Source organism: Pseudophryne corroboree, unplaced genomic scaffold (genome assembly GCF_028390025.1).
Source record: "Pseudophryne corroboree isolate aPseCor3 unplaced genomic scaffold, aPseCor3.hap2 scaffold_861, whole genome shotgun sequence".
NCBI lineage: Eukaryota > Metazoa > Chordata > Amphibia > Anura > Myobatrachidae > Pseudophryne > Pseudophryne corroboree.
This window is the reverse complement of record NW_026970440.1, coordinates 161,840-180,326: the sequence shown is the minus strand read 5'-3', so window position 1 is coordinate 180,326 and position 18,487 is coordinate 161,840. Positions and strand designations below refer to the sequence as shown.

Sequence of the window (18,487 nt, the reverse complement as noted above, 5' to 3'; positions counted from 1 at the left end):
CAATAAAATACAATGGAGTCAACATATATAGGCACCACTATCCATATCTAAATGTAATCAGGATCTATTTCATATTGCCCTTGATGACAACGGAATGTTTATTAAAGGGTCCAAAAAATCCTACTGGATACAGCTGTTGTAATTTAATCGTTTGTAACCCTACCTTGAACGAGAGCTGTCTATGTATTCTATTAAGGGATGGTTACCTAATAGCTGTGCCTCCACTCAAGCTATGTGTAGTATTTAACTACCGTTAAGGCTTGCTTGAGTAAGCCTGATCTCTATCCTTAGGGGATGATTCCCTTATATCATAGATATATTATCTAATATACCTGTCTCTTTCTTCCAGGATCTTCAGATCAACTTCCAGACGGACCAGACACACATGGAAAGTATAACACTTTAATGACCAGTACCAAATGGATTAAGTATACATTAACATTTCATCAATTACACATTCCCCTTTAAGTCATTAATCCATGCTAACCCCCTGTCAATTAGGCCTATACACAGTACCTGCATGCAATACAACAAATCCTTTTTCTTTTCAAGACACCCTTAGGTGTTAGAGTGACCCGGGTACTCTTAATATGATAGTGCACTATAAGGGCCCATAAACTTCCTAAAAATAACAGCAGTTAATACAGAATGTCTGACACTATGTTTTAGTATCAACTATCAGTTCTCCCTTCAGTTAAAGAGAAAGATGTTTGGCTCAGTCTACTTATGGTAGCGATTACTTTCTCCTATAAGGTTACTTATAGTTCCTCCTTGGCAGATAACAGAAAGTATCTATTTAGCTCATAGATAGTAACATCAACAGTTGATTACCAAGGAATCTGTATCCTTTCCTCAGTAAAAATGTTACTGTAGTTGTCCAGTATTAAACTAAACTCCTAAGAAGCTGGTATGATAAACCTTTGTTATGCTGCGTCCTTGTGTCCATTTGAAGTAGCTGATGCTTTCTATATTTCAGAGCATATATAGCTTTTCGATTCCTGTATGCCTCAAATTATTGTTGTCTCTTAGGATGAGTCTATATTAAATATATCTGCAAGAGATGGTTTCTCTTATCATAGTCACAGCGAGCTCAAATCCTTTAACTTTATAACTAATAGTCTCTTACGTGTCAGTCCTTCTTACGGGTTCACGAATATACATATAACACAGTTGTATTAAAGTGCCACAAGCTAGTCCTTGAATCGGGATGATATTCTAATCCTTTGTGGCTAAGAGGCTTTAACATCCATCCAATGTCACTGTAGTATGGCTACCTTTAATGTCCTTGACTCTAATTCTGCTAATTCAGGGGCATAAATACACACATTAGGTGGCAGCTTTAGGGTGTTACTTTCTATTTAGCGCTGCGGAACAATGTCTCTGGCTCTCCTTTGACTGATGTGATGCTGATATATGGGGGAGTTTTAAAACTATTTATGAAGCGTTAAACAGTTCAAGTTTCACTCCACTCCTCCTGTTACATATATATACCCAGTGCTTTCTACCTTCTCCTTAGCACTATGATTAAGCCATACATGGAACTGTAATTATAGGTCACTCTGACTACTGTGACCCATTACTATCCTCCTGCTTAATAGCCATTATTGCGGCCTAGCCCTGGAGTACTTAGTCCCAATATGAAATTGACTATGTACAATAGTCACCTATGGCTTGCTGTGCTTAGTGTAGGGGTAATATAAATGGCTGGATTATGCACTCACACTTCTACCATCTAGTGATGCTGCTGCCGGATGCTCCCCCGACTCCTCCCTTACACTTACAGCCACACAGAATGGAGCCTCTGCTGCTGGTCCTGGCTTCTTTGTTGTGGCTGTCAGAGTCTGTGCCGGTAATAGGTAGGAAGGAACCCTCTCTGTGTCCCTGTCACAGATGTGCCCTTCCAATACTGCTGGGTGAGTTGACTAGCGCTGATCTTGGGTTCTATGAACAGTTCTGAGTCTCAATGCTGCTGTCACCACCTTTACAGTAAGGAAGCCCTGTTCTGGCTTCACACACTAAGCCCCCTCCGGCCGCCGCAATGTATACCGCTCAGCTCTAATGCGGGCGACGGCCGGAGCAGCAAAAAACTATGTCCTCTCACCAAGGGATATGCAGTCTCTCTCTCAGCTACACTCACAGCACCTCTCCACTCCTCTCTAGTAGTCACATGACCCACTCTGAGGTGATGCCCCGCCCACTGGCAATCACCTCACTAGGTGATTGACAGTTAGGAGCACAAGGACATTAACCCTTTAGATACACTGTGAAACCATAAAATAAGCCTTCATTGTATTCACCACTACATTTACATCAATGTACATACAATTACATATATGTGAACTGTATTATTTACCTCACAACATGCATACAGTATTACAACATCCATTAACTTTTATATGAATAATATATATGCTTATACTCCATTTTAGTCACCATATTATAACTACCTCAGTATAAGTGTTGTTTAAACCCTAAATCAGGGTTACATTTCTCCCCCTGGTGCATTGTCACTGTTTAACATCTTTAGGTGCCAATGCACCATCTACCTTACTCACTATGCTAAAATAGTATATATTCATTCACATCCATTAGCAAGCCACCTCATCTCAACCATTTTAACTGTTGGCCAAATAGGGAGGGATGGAACTACATAGCCTTCATGCCTCCCAGGGATAGTGTTCTCTGATCGTGCTGGTTTCCCTTGCTCTTCTACACCTGATTTATTGACTTCTTTTAGTACTGGACTTCGGATGGAAGATTTAAGAGATTGTGCTAGGGTAAAGTTATCATGTACCTCACTACGATTTTCACTGAGACTAGTTTCTTTCTCTGACGAAGCTTCTAAAGTTATCAAGTCTTTAGCATCTGAATTTTCCGTTTCTTGATCCTGGGACTGATTTACTCTACCATTGAATCTCGAGAGAGGTCGGTAATGTAAGGTTGTAGAAGGATGACATGGAGCTGGATCTCTCCCTTGCCTTTGTTCTGAATATGCACTTCCTTCATCAACCACTTTTTCTCGTGGTTGATAACAATAACTGTATGATCCTCGTCGGTTTGGAGCAAATCGACTCCCTTTCACTGGTACTCCACCTATGCCAGTCACATTTGCTTCATGTACACCCTTTTCCCCTTCCAACACTTCAAATTCTACTTTCTCTCCATCTCCTACACTGTACAACAGTTTTAGGGGGTTATTCTTCGTTATGGATGTCCAATGTACAAATATGTCTTCTCCGGTGTCATGCCTTTTAATGAAGCCATAGCCTTTCTTCACATGGAACCATATTACTGTGCCAGTCATTTTAAGAGACATATACTGTGTCCCTTTACTATCAACTTTATTCATAGAAGATTGTCTCAGCAATATACCATCCACTACCTCAGTCTGTAATGCTATGTCCTTAGTATCCGGTCGCATAGAAAATTCATGGATACGGTCTTCAGGACAGTTGTTTAGGAAGTTGGCATCCTTGAGTATTTTATTCTCAGATTCTAGCTGAGACAGTCTTTCTTTCATTTCATTCAGACAAATATGATCCTCCTTTTCAGTTTCTTTACCCACTTCCAATAATTCAGACAACTCAGTTATTTTTGATTCCAGAGAATGAATATTGTCTTCCTGCTGCTGGTACATTATCAACTTTTGTTGCTCCTGATCCACTCTGGTTTGTCTTTCATCAGATGCCATGGTTTCCATCTCTCTCTGTATAAACCAAAGTTCTCTCTCAAGCTCTTTGTTCCTCTCATCAATTTTGGTGTTAAACATCTGTTCTTCTTTTAGCTTCCATTGGGTTTCATCTAGAACCTCCAACAACTGATGTTTAGACCTGTCCAGTGCTATATGTCTTATCACCTCTATCGGGGTCTGTAGATCCACTGGGCTATCTCTTCTTGTTGGTTCCTCAATGGAAGTTGGAAACCGGGAAAGCAGGTCCTTCTGTTGATCTTTTGGAAGAGCTAATACTAATTGTCCATGTTTCTTATAATCCTCAGCTATTTGCTTTAGCACAGTTTCTAATCTCTGTATACCTACATCTATCTTCACTTCCCCTGGAACTCTCTCTTTCAGTGGTAGAACATTCTTATCTCCTTTCATTCCATAATCCATGTTAGCGACCAAAGTATGAGCAAGGTTGTCACTAACACCTCCCTCACTATCCTTTAGGTGGGGATCAAGTTTGACTTTCTTGTCCTTTGATTTTTTCTTTCTCTTCTCCAACTCTACAGGGATATCTAATATTTTTTCATTTTTCACACCTAGGTTATTTACAAAAGTTCCCACAAACTTGCATGTCACCTCTTCCTTTAAGCCTGGTCCCTTACGGTACTCTTGTTTGTCCATACTTTTACATTCTCTAATGGCTTCAACTCTCCCAACTGATACAGCAATGGCTTTATGTCCAACCTTCTCCCTGTTCCTTTGCTTCTTTCCCATATTTGTATTTTATTTTTAGGGATGTGAGGACTTTATCAATAATAATTAATGGCAGCTGACACCTGTGGTGTAACAGGGCCTGAGTGTAACTTCTATCTCACGCGGTGCCTCCAAATGTAACCCTACCCTCATTACCTTGAACGAGAGCTGTCTATGTATTCTATTAAGGGATGGTTACCTAATAGCTGTGCCTCCACTCAAGCTATGTGTAGTATTTAACTACCGTTAAGGCTTGCTTGAGTAAGCCTGATCTCTATCCTTAGGGGATGATTCCCTTATATCATAGATATATTATCTAATATACCTGTCTCTTTCTTCCAGGATCTTCAGATCAACTTCCAGACGGACCAGACACACATGGAAAGTATAACACTTTAATGACCAGTACCAAATGGATTAAGTATACATTAACATTTCATCAATTACACATTCCCCTTTAAGTCATTAATCCATGCTAACAGCCTGTCAATTAGGCCTATACACAGTACCTGCATGCAATACAACAAATCCTTTTTCTTTTCAAGACACCCTTAGGTGTTAGAGTGACCCGGGTACTCTTAATATGATAGTGCACTATAAGGGCCCATAAACTTCCTAAAAATAACAGCAGTTAATACAGAATGTCTGACACTATGTTTTAGTATCAACTATCAGTTTTCCCTTCAGTTAAAGAGAAAGATGTTTGGCTCAGTCTACTTATGGTAGCGATTACTTTCTCCTATAAGGTTACTTATAGTTCCTCCTTGGCAGATAACAGAAAGTATCTATTTAGCTCATAGATAGCAACATCAACAGTTGATTACCAAGGAATCTGTATCCTTTCCTCAGTAAAAATGTTACTGTAGTTGTCCAGTATTAAACTAAACTCCTAAGAAGCTGGTATGATAAACCTTTGTTATGCTGCGTCCTTGTGTCCATTTGAAGTAGCTGATGCTTTCTATATTTCAGAGCATATATAGCTTTTCGATTCCTGTATGCCTCAAATTATTGTTGTCTCTTAGGATGAGTCTATATTAAATATATCTGCAAGAGATGGTTTCTCTTATCATAGTCACAGCGAGCTCAAATCCTTTAACTTTATAACTAATAGTCTCTTACGTGTCAGTCCTTCTTACGGGTTCACGAATATACATATAACACAGTTGTATTAAAGTGCCACAAGCTAGTCCTTGAATCGGGATGATATTCTAATCCTTTGTGGCTAAGAGGCTTTAACATCCATCCAATGTCACTGTAGTATGGCTACCTTTAATGTCCTTGACTCTAATTCTGCTAATTCAGGGGCATAAATACACAAATTAGGTGGCAGCTTTAGGGTGTTACTTTCTATTTAGCGCTGCGGAACAATGTCTCTGGCTCTCCTTTGACTGATGTGATGCTGATATATGGGGGAGTTTTAAAACTATTTATGAAGCGTTAAACAGTTCAAGTTTCACTCCACTCCTCCTGTTACATATATATACCCAGTGCTTTCTACCTTCTCCTTAGCACTATGATTAAGCCATACATGGAACTGTAATTATAGGTCACTCTGACTACTGTGACCCATTACTATCCTCCTGCTTAATAGCCATTATTGCGGCCTAGCCCTGGAGTACTTAGTCCCAATATGAAATTGACTATGTACAATAGTCACCTATGGCTTGCTGTGCTTAGTGTAGGGGTAATATAAATGGCTGGATTATGCACTCACACTTCTACCATCTAGTGATGCTGCTGCAGGATGCTCCCCCGACTCCTCCCTTACACTTACAGCCACACAGAATGGAGCCTCTGCTGCTGGTCCTGGCTTCTTTGTTGTGGCTGTCAGAGTCTGTGCCGGTAATAGGTAGGAAGGAACCCTCTCTGTGTCCCTGTCACAGATGTGCCCTTCCAATACTGCTGGGTGAGTTGACTAGCGCTGATCTTGGGTTCTATGAACAGTTCTGAGTCTCAATGCTGCTGTCACCACCTTTACAGTAAGGAAGCCCTGTTCTGGCTTCACACACTAAGCCCCCTCCGGCCGCCGCAATGTATACCGCTCAGCTCTAATGCGGGCGACGGCCGGAGCAGCAAAAAACTATGTCCTCTCACCAAGGGATATGCAGTCTCTCTCTCAGCTACACTCACAGCACCTCTCCACTCCTCTCTAGTAGTCACATGACCCACTCTGAGGTGATGCCCCGCCCACTGGCAATCACCTCACTAGGTGATTGACAGTTAGGAGCACAAGGACATTAACCCTTTAGATACACTGTGAAACCATAAAATAAGCCTTCATTGTATTCACCACTACATTTACATCAATGTACATACAATTACATATATGTGAACTGTATTATTTACCTCACAACATGCATACAGTATTACAACATCCATTAACTTTTATATGAATAATATATATGCTTATACTCCATTTTAGTCACCATATTATAACTACCTCAGTATAAGTGTTGTTTAAACCCTAAATCAGGGTTACACGTTACTTTCCAATTGTAATTGATACATTAAATTCCTTCTTGTGGATGAACAGCAACAGTTGTAACCAACGCCTCTTTTCTCTAACGTCCTAAGTGGATGCTGGGGACTCCGTAAGGACCATGGGGAATAGCGGCTCCGCAGGAGACTGGGCACATCTAAAGAAAGCTTTAGGACTATGTGGTGTGCACTGGCTCCTCCCCCTATGACCCTCCTCCAAGCCTCAGTTAGATTTCTGTGCCCGACGAGAAGGGTGCACACTAGGGGCTCTCCTGAGCTTCTTAGTGAAAGTTTTAGTTTAGGTTTGTTATTTTCAGTGAGACCTGCTGGCAACAGGCTCACTGCATCGAGGGACTAAGGGGAGAAGAAGCGAACTCACCTGCGTGCAGAGTGGATTGGGCTTCTTGGCTACTGGACATTAGCTCCAGAGGGACGATCACAGGCCCAGCCTGGATGGGTCCCGGAGCCTCGCCGCCGGCCCCCTTACAGAGCCAGAAGAGCGAAGAGGTCCGGAAAAATCGGCGGCAGAAGACGTTCCTGTCTTCAATAAGGTAGCGCACAGCTGTGCGCCATTGCTCTCAGCACACTTCATACTCCGGTCACTGAGGGTGCAGGGCGCTGGGGGGGGCGCCCTGAGACGCAATAAAACATGATAAAAATACCTTACATGGCAAAAAATACATCACATATAGCTCCTGGGCTATATGGATGCATTTAACCCCTGCCAGAATATACAGAAAAACGGGAGATAAGGCCGCCGAAAAGGGGGCGAAGACTATCTCCTCAGCACACTGGCGCCATTTTCCCTCACAGCTCAGTTGGACGGAAGCTCCCTGGCTCTTCCCTGCAGTCACTACACTACAGAAAGGGTTAAAAAAAGAGAGGGGGGCACTAATTAGGCGCAGTATTAAAACATACAGCAGCTATAAGGGGAAAAACACTTATATAAGGTTATCCCTGTATATATATATATAGCGCTCTGGTGTGTGCTGGCATACTCTCCCTCTGTCTCCCCAAAGGGCTAGTGGGGTCCTGTCCTCTATCAGAGCATTCCCTGTGTGTGTGCTGTGTGTCGGTACGTTTGTGTCGACATGTATGAGGAGAAAAATGATGTGGAGACGGAGCAGAGTGTCTGTAACAGTGATGTCACCACCTAGGGGGTCGACACCTGAGTGGATGTACTGTTGAAAATTACATGACAGTGTCAGCTCTGTATAAAAAAAAAAAAAAAAAAAACAGTGGTTGACATGAGACAGCCGGCTACTCAGCTTGTGCCTGTCCAGACGTCTCATAGGCCGTCAGGGGCTCTAAAGCGCCCGTTACCTCAGATGGCAGATACAGACGCCGACACGGATACTGACTCCTGTGTCGACGGTGAAGAGACAACCGTGATTTCCAGTAGGGCCACACGTTACATGATTGAGACAATGGAAAATGTTTTATACATTTCTGATAATACGAGTACCACCAAAAAGGGGTATTATGTTCGGTGAGGGAAAAACTACCTGTAGTTTTCCTGAATCTGAGAAATAAAATGAGGTGTGTGATGATGCGTGGGTTTCCCCCCGATAACAATTGATAATTTCTTAAAAAGTATTGGCTGTATACCCTTTCCCGCCAGAGGTTAGGGTGCGTTGGGAAACACCCCCTAGGGGGGATAAGGCGCTCACACGCTTGTAAGAACAAGGGCTCTACCCTCTCATGAGATGGCCGCCCTTAAGGATCCTGCTGATAGAAAGCAGGAGGGTATCCAAAAATGTATTCACACACATACTGGTGTTATACTGCGACCAGCAATCGCCTCAGCCTGGAGGTGCAGTGCTGGGTTGGCATGGTCGGATTCCCTGACTGGAAATATTGATATCCTAGATAAGGATAGTATATTATTGCCTATAGAGCATTTAAAAGATGCATTTCTATATATGCATGATGCACAGCGGAATATTTGCCGACTGGCATCAAGTATAAGTGCGTTGTCCAATTCTACCAGTAAAATGGTCAGGTGATGCGGATTCCAAACGGCATTTGGAAGTATTGCCTTTGAAAGGGGACATTTGGGGTCGGTATTTTAGACCTGGTGGCCACGGCAACAACTGGGAAATCCACGTTTGTACCCCAGGTCGCCTCTCAAAATAAGACGCCGTATTATCAGGCGCAGTCCTTTGTTGGCAAGCGGACAAAAGGTTCCTCTTTTCTGCTCGTGACAGAGGGAGAGGAAAAAGGCTGAAGAGATTAGCCAGTTCCCAGGAACAGAAACCCTTTCCCGCCTCTGCCAAGCCCTCAGTATGACGCTAGGGCCTTACAAGCTCAGGCACGGTGGGGGCCCGTTCTCAATGAATTTCAGTGCGCAGTGGGCTCACTCGCAAGTAGACCCCTGGATCCTTCAGGTAATATCTCAAGGGTACATATTGGAATTCGAGACGTCTCCCCCTCGCCGTTTCCAAAAGTCGGCTTTACCGACGTCTCCCTCTGACAGGGAGGCAGTTTTGGAAGCCATTCACAAGCTGTATTCCCAGCAGGTGATAATCAAGGTACCCCTCCTGCAACAGGGAACGGGGTATTATTCCACACTATTGTGGTACCGAAGCCAGACGGCTCGGTGAGACCGATTCTAAATCTAAAATCTAAAATCTTTGAACACTTACATACAGAGGTTCAAATTCAAGATTGAGTCACTCAGAGCAGTGATTGCGAACCTGGAAGAAGGGGACTACATGATGTCTCGGGACATCAAGGATGCTTACCTTCATGTCAAAATGTACCCTTCTCACCAAGGGTACCTCAGGTTATGGTACAGAACTGTCACTATCAGTTCAGACGCTGCCGTAGGGATGGTCTACGGCACCCCGGGTCTTTACCAAGGTAATGGCCGAAATGATATCCCTTCGAAGGAAGGGAATTTTAGTTATCCCTTACTTGGACGATTCCCTGATAAGGGTAAGATCCAGGGAACAGTTGGAAGTCGGTGTAGCACTATCTCAGGTAGTGTTGCGGCAGCACGATTGGATTCTCAATATTCCAAAATCGCAGCTGGTTCCGACGACTTGTCTTCTGTTTCCTAGGGATGTTCCTGGACACAGTCCAGAAAAAAGGTGTTTCTCCCGGAAGAGAAAGCCAGGGAGTTATCCGAGCTAGTCAGGAACCTCCTAAAACCGAACCAAGTCTCAGTGCATCAATGCACAAGGGTTCTGGGTAAAAATGGTGGCTTCCTACGAAGCAATCCCATTCGTTAGATTCCACGCAAGAACTTTCCAGTGGAACCTACTGGACAAATGGTCCGGGTCGCATTTTCAGATGCATCAGCGGATAACCCTGTCACCAAGGACAAGGGTATCCATCCTGTGGTGGTTGCAGAGTGCTCATCTTCTAGAGGGCCGCAGATTCGGCATTCAGAACTGGGTCCTGGTGACCACGGATGCCAGCCTGCGAGGCTGGTGAGCAGTCACACAGGGAAGGAATATCCAGGGCTTAGGGTCAAGCCTGGATACATCACTTCACATAAATATCCTGAAGCTAAGGGCCATTTACAATGCTCTAAGCTTAGCAAGACCTCTGCTTCAAGGTCAGCCGGTGTTGATCCAGTCGGACAACATCATGGCAGTCACCCACGTAAACAGACAGGGTGGCACAAGAAGCAGGAGGGCAATGGCAGAAGCTGCAGGGATTCTTCGCTGGGCGGAAAATCATGTGATAGCACTGTCAACAGTATTCATTCCGGGAGTGGACAACTGGGAAGCAGACTTCCTCAGCACGACCTCCACCCGGGAGAGTGGGGACTTCACCCAGAAGTCGTCCACATGATTAAAAAACTCGACAGGTATTGCGCCAGGTCAAGAGACCCTCAGGCAATAGTTGTAGACGCTCTGGTAACACCGTGGGTGTACCAGTCAGTGTATGTGTTCCCTCCTCTGCCTCTCATACCCAAGGTACTGAGATTGATAAGATGGAGAGGAGAAAGCACTATATTCGTGGCTCCGGATTGGCCAAGAAGGACTTGGTAACCGGAACTTCAAGAGATGCTCACGGAGGATCCGTGGCCTCTACCTCTAAGAAGGGACCTGCTCCAGCAAGGACCCTGTCTGTTCCAAGACTTACCGCGGCTGCGTTTGACGGCATGCCGGTTGAACACCGGATCCTGAAGGAAAAAAGGCATTCCGGATGAAGTCATCCATATCCTGATCTAAAGCCAGGAAGGATGTAACCGCAAAAACATTATCACCGCAATTGGCGAAAATATGTTGCGTAGTGCGAGGCCAGTAAGGCCCGATGGAGGAAATTCAACTGGGTCGATTCCTACATTTCCTGCAAACAGGAGTGTCTATGGGCCTGAAATTGGGGTCCATTAAGGTTCAGATTTCGGCCCTGTCAATTTTCTTCCAAAAAAGAACTAGCTTCAGTCCCTGAAGTTTAGACGTTTGTAAAAGGGGTACTGCATATACAGCCTCCTTTTGTGCCTCCAGTGGCAATTTGGGATCTCAATGTAGTTTGGGTTCCAAAAGTCACATTGGTTTGAACCACTTAAATCTGTGGAGTTAAAATATCTCACATGGAAAGTGGTCATGCTGTTGGCCCTGGCCTGGGCCAGGCGCGTGTCAGAATTGGCGGCTTTATCCTGTAAAAGCCCTTATCTGATTTTCCATTCGGACAGGGCGGAATTGAGGACTCGTCCTCAGTTTCTCCCTAAGGTGGTTCCAGCGTTTTCACCTGAACCAACCTATTGTGGTGCCTGCCGCTACTAGGGACTTGGAGGAATCCAAGTTGCTGGATGTTGTCAGGGCCCTGAAAATATGTTTCCAGGACGGCTGGAGTCAGGAAATCTGACTCGCTGTTTATCCTGTATGCACCCAACAAGCTGGGTGCTCCTGCTTCTAAGCAGACTATTGCTCGTTGGATTTGTAGTACAATTCAGCTTGCACATTCTGTGGCAGGCCTGCCACAGCTAAAATCTGTAAAAGCCCGTTCCACAAGGAAAGTGGGCTCATCTTGGGCGGCTGCCCGAGGGGTCTCGGCTTTACAACTTTGCCGAGCAGCTACTTGGTCAGGGGCAAACACGTTTGCTAAATTCTACAAATTTGATACCCTGGCTGAGGAGGACCTGGAGTTCTCTCATTCGGTGCTGCAGAGTCATCCGCACTCTCCCGCCCGTTTGGGAGCTTTGGTATAATCCCCATGGTCCTTACGGAGTCCCCAGCATCCACTTAGGACGTCAGAGAAAATAAGAATTTACTTACCGATAATTCTATTTCTCATAGTCCGTAGTGGATGCTGGGCGCCCATCCCAAGTGCGGATTGTCTGCAATACTTGTACATAGTTATTGTTACAAAAATCGGGTTATTATTGTTGGGAGCCATCTTTTCAGAGGCTCCTCTGTTATCATGCTGTTAACTGGGTTCAGATCACAGGTTGTACGGTGTGATTGGTGTGGCTGGTATGAGTCTTACCCGGGATTCAAAATCCTTCCTTATTGTGTACGCTCGTCCGGGCAAAGTATCCTAACTGAGGCTTGGAGGAGGGTCATAGGGGGAGGAGCCAGTGCACACCACATAGTCCTAAAGCTTTCTTTAGATGTGCCCAGTCTCCTGCGGAGCCGCTATTCCCCATGGTCCTTACGGAGTCCCCAGCATCCACTACGGACTATGAGAAATAGAATTATCGGTAAGTAAATTCTTATTATTTACTGCAGTTAAAGTTCATATGTAACTCACGTGAGTAATGAAAGAAAACAGGGGGAGAGCGCTGTGATGGTTGGTGAAACACAGCGGTATGCTACGACCCCCGTTAACCGTGGCTGGATCTTATTGGCACTCGCGGTCGGGATATTTCTCCCTGCCGTGGGGTAGAGACCTCCTTTTGCTCGGTCTCAAATTGCTTTTTCCCCTTCACCGCTGTCTTTACATCAGACGTCCGCCGTGATGTAGCTCGTTCATGAACGGGCTTATATCTCAGCAATCAGAGTGTCCGGTAATCACCTTTCTTACGCGTTTCTCCGCTGTTATCCAAGAGCGGTTTCGTCAGAGGATACATCAGCAGCCTAGCAGGCTCTTTTTAAAATGCACCGGACCAATAGCATTACTAATTAGTTGATTGGATACATACATGTACTAATTGGATGCATACATGTAATGACTCACATATGGAACAACTTTCTAATTGCAATTGCACATATAAAGGCATTTCATAATATAAAAATAAGCAACATGGTGATTAAAAATAATAATAAAATAAGCAACAAGGTGGTTTAAAAAATAACAGAAAATATATAATCTATATACAGATTAACCTATAATCTTTCAATCAATACCTCATATCTATAATCACATATACATAATTCAGAGACTCAGCACTAAGGATCCCCATTTACTTATATAAAACCTTTTAGGGTAACATAAATCCATGCCACTACTAAAGCAGTTCTTGTGGCGCAGGGGAAACATCAAATGCACTCTATGCAGCTAGTCCCATGTTCGAATCCAACCCGCTCAGCTTAACATCCATATTATTTATTTACTTTTAATGGGATCATTCTATCAATTCATTTTTACCTTTAATTTTTGTTAATATTATTTCTATATTTCATTATTTTAACCCCTGGAATAACTACATTGCTGTTTAAACAACAAAAAGAATTGAAGAAAAAATAAATATTAAACAGACAATTTAAGGATTCGAAGATTTAAATATTTAAAGATTTTAAAATTTAAAACAGGGAGGGGGGGGGAGGGAGGGGGGCCTTTTGGGAGAAGGAGGGGGAAAAATAAAATAAAAATAAAAAAATATATATATAGAACCAAGAGAAAGTGTAAAAAGCTGATTACTTGCAGCAGCTGGGCACTGTAATAGCTCCAGAGCTGCTCTGTAAGGCAACTAAAAGGGTGTGGGCCCTGCAGCACTACCTGTAGTTCGCATTGTGCGTTGGAAGGCACAAAGTAAGCAGACGGGAGAAGTCAAGATAGTGCGCAAGGGCATAGAAGGGAGTGGCTCAAGAAAAGAGAAGTGTAAACAGACAGCAAACTAGGCTGGAGAAAGACATGAGACAAAGAGATCTGAATTATACGAGAGCCGACCAGGGGAAACACAAATTATGCAGTCAAGTTTCCCACATTTGGGGATATCGCAGGAGCAGCACACCCAGAGTGCAATTGGTGAGCCTTGCCCTGGGAGAAGCACCTTCATGATCATAGTATCTCACCTAGCAGGTAAGTAGGAGTTGGGCTAGAGCTGGGGAGGGTCGCTGCTCGGGCACCCCCCTGTCAAGTGAAGGAGATCCAACTGAGGCAGCACAAGGGAACTCTCGAAAGAAGAACAAGGCTAGAGGAAGATCTGAGACAAAGAAATCTGACTTTTACCAGAGCTGACCAGAGGAAAGCACAAACACAGTCCCCCACTACCACAAATAATGCTGTCAAGTTTACCACATTTGGGAAAATAACAGGGGTCAGCATACCCAGAATGCAATGAATGAACCTCACCCTGGGAGAACAATCTTCATGACCATGGTATCTCCTATGCAAAATAAGTATGATTTGGGATAGGGCTGGAGAGGGCCGCTGCTCAGGCACATCTCTGTCAAGTAAAGGAGATTCAACTGAGGCAGCACAAGGGAACTCTCATCTGGGGACAACAACTGCAGGAGGTACACATATTTTCAGATGAACATGGGAGGGCAGAAGGCTGCCTAATACTGAAGCACCCCCAAACAACAAACCAAATGCAACAACTAGTGCAAGCATTCCTGGGGGAAGGCCTGCAGCATATGGATTTGCATATGGTGATGTCATCCAAACAGTGGGTCAAAGTTGGCTTCAACCCTCGTCTGCATATGAAAAGATAAAATTGGCATGCAGGGCATGGCGGCCTTTTGCGGTGCTTGGATGACCCCTAGTTCGCATTAAACACCTCCACCCTCCTTCGGTGTGGGGCTCATGATGGCTATGCCCCAGCCCCTGAAGCATTCAAGCTGATTTCTTGCAGCAGCTGGGCACTGTAACAGCTCCAGAGCTGCTCTGTAAGGCAAGTAAAAGGGTGTGGGCCCTGCAGCACTACCTGTAGTTTGCATTGTGTGTTGGAAGGCACAAAGTAAGCAGACGGGAGAAGTCAGGATAGTGCGCAAGGGCATAGAAGGGAGCAACTCAAGAAAAGAGAAGTGGAAACAGACTGCAAATTAGGCTGGAGAGAGACCTGAGACAAAGAGATCTGAATTATACGAGAGCCGACCAGGTGAAACACAAATTATGCAGTCAAGTGTCCAACATTTGGGGAAACCGCAGGAGTAGCACACCCAGAGTGCAATGGGTGAGCCTTGCCCTGGGAGAAGCACCTTCATGATCATAGTATCTCACCTGGCAGGTAAGTAGGAGCTGGGCTAGAGCTGGGGAGGGTCGCTGCTCGGGCACCCCCCTGTCAAGTGAAGGAGATCCAACTGAGGCAGCACAAGGGAACTCTCAAAAGAAGAACAAGGCTAGAGGAAGATCTGAGACAAAGAAATCTGACTTTTACCAGAGCTGACCAGAGGAAAGCACAAACACAGTCCCTCACTACCACAAATAATGCAGTCCAGTTTCCCACATTTGGGGAAATCACAGGGGTCAGCATACCCAGAATGCAATGAATGAACCTCACCCTGGGAAAACAATCTTCATGACCATGGTATCTCCTATGCAAAATAAGTATGATTTGGGATAGAGCTGGGGAGGGCCGCTGCTCAGGCACATCTCTGTCAAGTAAAGGAGATTCAACTGAGGCAGCACAAGGGAACTCTCATCGGGGGACAACAACTGCAGGGAGAACACATATTTTCAGATGAACATGGGAGGGCAGAAGGCTGCCTAATACTGAAGCACCCCCAAACAACAAACCAAATGCAACAACTAGTGCTAGCATTCCTGGGGGAAGGCCTGCAGCAGATGGATTTGCATATGGTGATGTCATCCAAGCAGTGGGTCAAAGTTGGCTTCAACACTCATCTGCATATGAATAGAGAAGAGGGGCATGCAGGGCATGGCGGCCTTTTGCGGCGCTTGGATGACCCCTAGTTCGCATTAAACACCTCCACCCTCCTTCGGTGTGGGGCTCATGTTGGCTATGCCCCAGCCCCTGAAGCATTCAAGCTGATTTCTTGCAGCAGCTGGGCACTGTAACAGCTCCAGAGCTGCTCTGTAAGGCAAGTAAAAGGGTGTGGGCCCTGCAGCACTACCTGTAGTTCGCATTGTGCGTTGGAAGGCACAAAGTTAGCAGACGGGAGAAGTCAGGATAGTGCGCAAGGGCATAGAAGGGAGCGGCTCAAGAAAAGAGAAGTGGAAACAGACAGCAAACTAGGCTGGAGAGAGACCTGAGACAAATACATCTGAATTATACGAGAGCCGACCAGGGGAAACACAAATTATGCAGTCAAGTTTCCCACATTTGGGGAAATCACAGGGGCAGCACACCCAGAGTGCGATGGGTGAGCCTTGCCCTGGGAGAAGCACCTACATGATCATAGGATCTCACCTGGCAGGTAAGTAGGAGTTGGGCTAGAGCTGGGGAGGGTCGCTGCTCGGGCACCCCCCTGTCAAGTGAAGGAGATCCAACTGAGGCAGCACAAGGGAACTCTCGAAAGAAGAACAAGGCTAGAGGAAGATCTGAGACAAAGAAATCTGACTTTTACCAGAGCTGACCAGAGGAAAGCACAAACACAGCCCCCCACTACCACAAATAATGCAGTCGAGTTTCCAACATTTGGGGAAATCACAGGGGTCAGCATAAACAGAATGCAATGAATGAACCTCACCATGGGAGAACAATCTTCATGACCATGGTATCTCCTATGCAAAATAAGTATGATTTGGGATAGGGCTGGGGAGGGCCGCTGCTCAGGCACATCTCTGTCAAGTAAAGGCGATTCAACTGAGGCAGCACAAGGGAACTCTCATCTTGGGACAACAACTGCAGGGAGAACACATATTTTCAGATGAACATGGGAGGGCAGAAGGCTGCCTAATACTGAAGCACCCCCAAACAACAAACCAAATGCAACAACTAGTGCAAGCATTCCTGGGGAAGGCCTGCAGCAGATGGATTTGCATATGGTGATGTCATCCAAGCAGTGGGTCAAAGTTGGCTTCAACCCTCGTCTGCATATGAAAAGAAAAAAGGGATGTGCAGGGAATGGCGGCCTTTTGCGGCGCTTGGATGACCCCTAATTCGCATTAAACATCTCCACCCTCCTTCGGTGTGGGGCTCATGATGGCTATGCCCCAGCCCCTGAAGCATTCAAGCTGATTTCTTGCAGCAGCTGGGCACTGTAACAGCTCCAGAGCTGCTCTGTAAAGCATGTAAAAGGGTGTGGGCTCTGCAGCACTACCTGTAGTTTGCATTGTGCGTTGGAAGGCACAAAGTATACAGACAGGAGAGGTCAGAATAGTGCGCAAGGGCATAGAAGGGAGCGGCTCAAGAAAAGAGAAGTGGAAACAGACAGCAAACTAGGCTGGAGAGAGACCTGAGACAAAGAGATCTGAATTATACGAGAGCCGACCAGGGGAAACACAAATTATGCAGTCAAGTTTCCCACATTTGGGGAAATCACAGGGGCAGCACACCCAGAGTGCAATGGGTGAGCCTTGCCCTGGGAGAAGCACCTACATGATCATAGTATCTCACCTGGCAGGTAAGTAGGAGTTGGGCTAGAGCTGGGGAGGGTCGCAGCTCGGGCACCCCCCTGTCAAGTGAAGGAGATCCAACTGAGGCAGCACAAGGGAACTCTCGAAAGAAGAACAAGGCTAGAGGAAGATCTGAGACAAAGAAATCTGACTTTTACCAGAGCTGACCAGAGGAAAGCACAAACACAGTCCCCCACTACCACAAATAATGCAGTCAAGTTTCCCACATTTGGGGAAATCACAGGGGTCAGCATACCCAGAATGCAATGAATGAACCTCAACCTGGGAGAACAATCTTCATGAGCATGGTATCTCCTATGCAAAATAAGTATGATTTGGGATAGAGCTGGGGAGGGCCGCTGCTCAGGCACATCTCTGTCAAGTAAAGGAGATTCAACTGAGGCAGCACAAGGGAACTCTCATCTGGGGACAACAACTGCAGGGAGAACACATATTTTCAGATGAACATGGGAGGGCAGAAGGCTGCCTAATACTGAAGCACCCCCAAACAATAAACCAAATGCAACAACTAGTGCAAGTATTCCTGGGGGAAGGCCTGCAGCAGATGGATTTGCATATGGTGATGTCATCCAAGCAGTGGGTCAAAGTTGGCTTCAACCCTCGTCTGCATATGAAAAGAAAAAAGGTATGTGCTGGGCATGGCGGCCTTTTGCGGCGCTTGGATGACCCCTAATTCACATTAAACACCTCCACCCTCCTTCGGTGTGGGGCTCATGTTGGCTATGCCCCAGCCCCTGAAGCATTCAAGCTGATTTCTTGCAGCAGCTGGGCACTGTAACAGCTCCAGAGCTGCTCTGTAAAGCATGTAAAAGGGTGAGGGCCCTGCAGCACTACCTGTAGTTTGCATTGACGTTGGAAGGCACAAAGTAAGCAGACAGGAGAGGTCATAATAGTGCGCAAGGGCATAGAAGGGAGCGGCTCAAGAAAAGAGAA

At 45.3% G+C, this 18,487-nt stretch overlaps 8 non-coding genes across 8 annotated transcripts; all 8 read right to left on the bottom strand.

Annotated features, from left to right (window-relative positions):
* Nucleotides 1-13,937: 13,937 nt before the first annotated feature.
* Nucleotides 13,938-14,100, bottom strand: LOC135043475 (U1 spliceosomal RNA). The gene has a single exon (XR_010236341.1). It is a non-coding gene; the product is annotated as a U1 spliceosomal RNA (small nuclear RNA).
* Nucleotides 14,101-14,252: 152 nt separating this feature from the next.
* On the bottom strand, nucleotides 14,253-14,416 carry LOC135043447 (U1 spliceosomal RNA). The gene has a single exon (XR_010236316.1). It is a non-coding gene; the product is annotated as a U1 spliceosomal RNA (small nuclear RNA).
* Nucleotides 14,417-15,087: 671 nt separating this feature from the next.
* Nucleotides 15,088-15,250, bottom strand: LOC135043471 (U1 spliceosomal RNA). The gene has a single exon (XR_010236339.1). It is a non-coding gene; the product is annotated as a U1 spliceosomal RNA (small nuclear RNA).
* A 152-nt stretch (nucleotides 15,251-15,402) lies between these two features.
* On the bottom strand, nucleotides 15,403-15,566 carry LOC135043448 (U1 spliceosomal RNA). Its single transcript, XR_010236317.1, has one exon. It is a non-coding gene; the product is annotated as a U1 spliceosomal RNA (small nuclear RNA).
* Nucleotides 15,567-16,237: 671 nt separating this feature from the next.
* LOC135043474 (U1 spliceosomal RNA) lies at nucleotides 16,238-16,400 on the bottom strand. The gene has a single exon (XR_010236340.1). It is a non-coding gene; the product is annotated as a U1 spliceosomal RNA (small nuclear RNA).
* Nucleotides 16,401-16,552: 152 nt separating this feature from the next.
* LOC135043451 (U1 spliceosomal RNA) lies at nucleotides 16,553-16,716 on the bottom strand. The gene has a single exon (XR_010236320.1). It is a non-coding gene; the product is annotated as a U1 spliceosomal RNA (small nuclear RNA).
* Nucleotides 16,717-17,386: 670 nt separating this feature from the next.
* LOC135043465 (U1 spliceosomal RNA) lies at nucleotides 17,387-17,549 on the bottom strand. Its single transcript, XR_010236333.1, has one exon. It is a non-coding gene; the product is annotated as a U1 spliceosomal RNA (small nuclear RNA).
* A 152-nt stretch (nucleotides 17,550-17,701) lies between these two features.
* LOC135043446 (U1 spliceosomal RNA) lies at nucleotides 17,702-17,865 on the bottom strand. Its single transcript, XR_010236315.1, has one exon. It is a non-coding gene; the product is annotated as a U1 spliceosomal RNA (small nuclear RNA).
* Between the last annotated feature and the right edge of the window lie 622 nt (nucleotides 17,866-18,487).